Genomic DNA, 5,248 nt, shown 5'->3' with positions numbered 1-5,248 from the left:
TTTGGAGCTTGGAGCTCAGCTGTACCCACAGCCACGATGTGATGAGTGATAGCCTGGGAGTCCAAGGGTACTTCAGAAAGCTCATATTAAAGTTTATTTTCAAGCAAGAAAAATGGAAATCCATGCTGGAAAACTGGGAGCCAGGCTGGCAAGCCCTGCACCAACTTTTAGAGAGTCACTTATTTCATCGAAATGTCGTAAAAACCTTGCTATGTAGGTGGCTTCTCTTGTATTTTTTTAAATTTGTATTTGTTTGAGAGGGAGAAGGAGAAGGAGAGGGAGAGGGAGAGGGAGAGGGAGAGAGAGAGAGAGAGAATTTTTCATAATACACATTTTCCATGAACTCTTTGAAGGGCTCTCGCAAAGCAGGGACACGGCTTCCTGAGCCCCCGGATGAAGCAGTGCGTGAGCTGAAACCTGCAGTGTGACTGTGAACTAGCCCATGAGGACGGGTGAGGCAGGATGCGATCAATCAGGGAAGGAATGTCAAGTGCCAGGTTTTTAAATGCCGTTTGTGAAGAATATGTGCATTGCTGCATTGACCCCTTTGGGAGAATACGACTTGTTTAGACAGCATGAATACCTGGTTTGCATTCTTTGATTTTTAAGTTTTATTTACTTATCTATTTGAAAGGCAGAGTGGCAGAGAGAGAGAGAGAGAGAGAGAGAGAGAGAGAGAAATCTCCCATCCAATGGCTCACCCCTTGAATGCCCTTGACAGCTGTGGCTGGACCAGCCCAGAAGCCCAGAAGCCAGAAACTCCATCCTGATTTCCCACATGGATGGTAGGAACCCAACTACTGGAGCCAATTTGCTGTTTTGTTTGTTTGTTTGTTTGTTTGTTTTTTCTTAACGGAGAAATCTTCTTAGTTAAATACTTGATTCTTGGGGCCAAAAGACTCAATCTGAATTTTTTAAGGAAATGATGATAAAGAAAGCAAACTGCATGAGTAAGTTGCACTGATATTGGATTTAAATACTAATTTAATTTTAATCTCTAATATGCTTCCCAGAACTTGTATAGTCTTAGGATTGCCTGCACTGTTGATGTGGCTCAGGGCATGGGTGCTTGGATTGTGTTTGTCATTTTATGTGGACGGCCTCTTTCCCCCGCAGACCTGCTGTGGTGTGCCTGTTTGGGTGGGTGAAGGAGAGGCTTAGTGGGCGGGGGGAGGCATACCAGCTGCAGTTCAGAAGACAGGGACCTTGGCGAAGGCACTCAGGGTCCTGATGAGAAGAGGAGCCTGATCCTGGTGGGGAGGAGACCTGCCCCGGAACCCCAGTGTTTACTGTGGTTCTGTGTGTGTGGCTGGGGTCCCCTGGGCTGGACTTCAGCATCCTGCTCTCAGCACCAGGGCAGCAGGCAGCCCATGTCAGTGAGGCAGGCAGAAAGGGGCCCACTGCCCTCCAGCTGTTTGTTTTAGCCCTATATATCTAGGTTATAGTTCCTAGAGCTATCTAGGTTATAGTTCCTAGTTCCACCCAGCCCGCCCCTCTTCTCGCATGTCCAAAAGATCTCCTGCTTCCTTGGATGGCTCAGCAGGGAAAAGGGCGTTTGCCTTCTGAGTTATCCCTGGAAATCTTATTGTTGGCAAGCACGTGATAGATGCCTTCATTCATTCATTGGCTGTTTGCCGAGTGTCTCCCAGGGCCTGCTTGTGAGCTGGGTGCTGGGTGCACAGTGTGCGGTGGAGCTGTGGATTCAGGCCTCTGGGGTCCCCTGTGGGGACACTTGGAGTTTCCATGAGGCCAGGAAATGCTGCTTCTTTCCATGGCCTACGCACACCAGCAGAGGACCTTCTACAAGTAAGCTGGTTACCCCTGGATCCGGCTAAGTCCTGGCAGTTCTGGAAGAAGCAGGTAAAGCATGCACACGGTCCTCAGGCTTCGGATCTCCTGGGTTGCCTCCCTGGCCCTCCGCCAGCCCCTCCCAAAGCCCCCTGGGCAGGTCTGGTTTCTCAGCCCTGCACATGCAACCCCTAGATAAGAATATTCAGAGAAGCTGACTGGCAAGAGTTCAGGGGCCTCCCGTTTGGGTTAGTCATGCCGTGTGTGTCTTTGCGATTGGTGCCTAAACACTTAGAACTTGCCACTTCATGCACTTGAAATGGTTAAATACCTGTTTACATAAATATTGTAAATTACAAAATAAAGAAAAGTCTTCGAATCCTGTCTCATAAATCAGAGCAAAAGCTTCTGTTGGTCTGGTTTTCTGTGCTGACAAAGGAAATAAAATACATTTTTGCCCATTGAAGCGTGCTTAGATGGGTCTGCTCATGCACATTCAGACGCCCCCAGAACGCATGCTCGTGCAGATGTCCAGGTGTCTCTGGGCACACCCCCACCCACACGCAACCACACGCACCCCCTTAGCCTTTGCTCTGCTTTCTGATCTTCCGCCGTGGTTAGTGTTTACATATTTAGATTTACATATTAGATTTACATATCCCCCAGCACGGGGCTTGGAAGTGCCTAAGCATCACCTACCACTTCTCATGTTTCCTCCCACTACTCCAGATGTGTGTCATGAATATGCCCAGTTACAAATTCATGGGCGTCCACAAGCCTTCCCGGGGGTGCGTCCTGCCTTTGGGCTTCAGAAGCCCGTGTGCTGGGGCAGGAAGAGCAGAGCCTTTGAAGTAAAAATCTGGACATGAAGGCCAAGCTGTGTGACCTTGAGTAGGCCTCATCAGTGGAGCCTGGTCAGTAGAATGGGTTCAGTGATGCCCATCTCAAATTCAATCCTACCTGTGAGTAGGATTGAATGAGGTGATGTACGTAAAACCAATGCTACCCATCTGGCATGTGGGAGGTGTGTAATGAAGGTGAGCTTCTTTCCCTCTCTGTAGCAGGTAGGAGAATTTCATCCATCACAGAGTAGGGAATAGCCTTGGAGGTCATGACAGAGCCCCACCTGGGTTTCTCCACCTCTCTTCACACCCTATACTGAGAGGCAGTGCCAAATCCTAGCCAGTCCCAGACTATCAGAGGAGGGCCACAAAGCCCAAGTGCACCCTCTGGGTGTACAGCCCAGGCCTGACCAGCTCCAGGGACCCAAAAGACACTCATTATGCAGGAGGGAGCCCTTTGAGTACTTGGAAAGGATTCCTGAAAAGACTGGACAAGAGCAGCCAGGCTGGACTGGGGGCTGCAGGCTGTTTTCCAGGAGGGAGACGATGCCTGTGTTTGTTATAGGATCAGGAAGAGGACAGCTTCCACCTTATTAAGATCCTTCACTCACTGCTGCTGTTGCCATGTCATTTGCAAGTACAATCTGGAGCATGAAATGCATTCTCTTTTTTCCTCTGATGGTGCTAACTGGGCTCTGCAGTGGATGACATCCACAATGTGACCTCATCATGTTATTCTGGGCAACAACTTTCAAATGTGAAGTGAATATACAGGCATTTCTGGAAATCCAGTGTCAGAAGCCTTAAATATCAGCCACTCATGGGAGTGGGCATCTAGTGTCTGGTTTGCAATAACTTTCGTCACTCTTTTATTACTGTCTGGCAGCTGACTGGGAACCTCCTCATGCTACCTGGAAGAAGAAACAAGAAGTGGCATGTTGGTGTTGTCTCAGAAGCTATGGCTGGGGACTTCCCCTGTAAGAATGCATGTACTTAGTCATCTCAGAGACTCTGATGTAGCACAAGATGGTCACAGGGAAGCCACATGACACAGGAAAGTTATGAGGCTTGGGTTCTAATCCCACTTCACCTTCAAAATGTCTGTGGAATCTTAGGGAAATCATTTAGCTTTCTGAGTCCTAGTTCTCTTGGGAGTGACAAGAAGGGGTAGTTAGAATGCCACCTAAGGTGTTTTCAGTCCGACATGTATGTAGAGATTTTAGTGTGACCACACATGTGCATCACCTTCCTGGGGAGCCATTCAAATGTTCTTTTTGTTGCTGTTGTTGTTGTTCGTTATTTAATGAGCTTCCCCTCCGAAATCAGAACACCAGTTTGTGAGGGTAAACTCCGTTCGTTAGAGCAAAGACAGATTGCAGGTATCCCTGGAGCTGCGGCACAGCCTTGATCTTCGGCAGTATTTGCGAATCCACAGCTTTCTGATCAACCTTGCACTGCTCTGTTATCTCGTATTTCTCCTTCTCCGTGTCAAAGATCTCGCCTTCCTGGTGTCTGGGCTCCCGCACCTTCTTCTTCTTGAAATAAGCATCGGTGAGATGCTTCGGGATTTTCACACCGCTGATGTCAATTTTCATGGAGGTGGCGATGACAAATTTCTGGTGTGTTCTACGCAGGGGAACCCGATTCAGGGAAAGAGGCCCAGTCACAAGCAGCAAACCACTGCTCAGCTGCTTCAGGAAAACCACCCTCTTGCCCCTGTGGCGCCCTGTGAGGATGACGAGGATGGTCCCAGGGGTGATGCTGGCCCGCAGCTTCCTCACGTGCTGACTGAAGGGCTTTTTGCCGTGGCTCAACATCTTCCAAGGGACATCTTCAGTGGGATAGTATCGCGGCATTTTGCGAAGCTTGACCACCCTAGTGCCACCATTCTTGTCGCCACCAACTGGTTTCGTGACGGTAGCCAGCACCTTCTCTCTCTTCTTCTTCCTTTCAATCCTGGACTTGGGAGCCGCATACTTCCTCTTGTACAGGGCTTTCCTGGAGCACATGGCGGACCGGGAGTATCTGCCAATCCCTCTCACCAGGACGGGGTTTCGGCTGCAGTGGGGCTTCCCCTTCTTGGGCTTCTTCTCCATGAGGGTCTTCTTCTTCGCCTTGCTGCGGGCATGATCAGCTTTCTTGGCTGGAGATTTCTTGGTAGCGTCCGGCTTTGGAGCTGGAGCTTTTTCACCTGCCATCTTGCAAGATGGGAAAGACTCAAATGTTCTTCTAACAGATCTGAATGTCTCTTCCCAGGCCAGTCCTTCCTGAGTGGTCCTCAGACCTCCTGATACCTGGTTGGTTCCTCTAAAATAAACAAATGCTTTTTCCTCTTCTTTAAAATCTCAATTGGAAGCTGATTACCACTCTTCTTCTTGACTGTGAATTCTCTTTCTTCACATGTTTAGTAATTTTTGATTGCGTGCTAGACTTTGTGAATGATAGTTTATAAGGAGCTTGGATTTTCTTTCTTTCTTTTCTTTGACAGGCATAGTGGACAGTGAGAGAGAGAGAGACAGAGAGAAAGGTCTTCCTTCCGTTGGTTCACCCAACCCAGTGGTCGCTGCAGCTGGTGCACCATACTGATCCGAAGCCAGGAGCCAGGTGCTTCTCCTGGT

The 5,248-nt window shown here is 48.9% G+C and overlaps 1 pseudogene across 1 annotated transcript; it reads right to left on the bottom strand.

Moving 5' to 3' along the window:
- Positions 1-3,913: 3,913 nt before the first annotated feature.
- On the bottom strand, positions 3,914-4,828 carry LOC100346376 (large ribosomal subunit protein eL6 pseudogene; annotated as a pseudogene). Its single transcript, XR_016211437.1, has one exon. The product of XR_016211437.1 is annotated as a large ribosomal subunit protein eL6 pseudogene (transcript).
- Between the last annotated feature and the right edge of the window lie 420 nt (positions 4,829-5,248).

The sequence above is a fragment of the Oryctolagus cuniculus genome, chromosome 7 (assembly GCF_051225735.1).
Source record: "Oryctolagus cuniculus isolate XC-2025 breed Fujian yellow rabbit chromosome 7, ASM5122573v1, whole genome shotgun sequence".
NCBI lineage: Eukaryota > Metazoa > Chordata > Mammalia > Lagomorpha > Leporidae > Oryctolagus > Oryctolagus cuniculus.
Note: the sequence above shows the minus strand (reverse complement) of the source record. Positions and strands in the feature narration are given on the sequence as shown.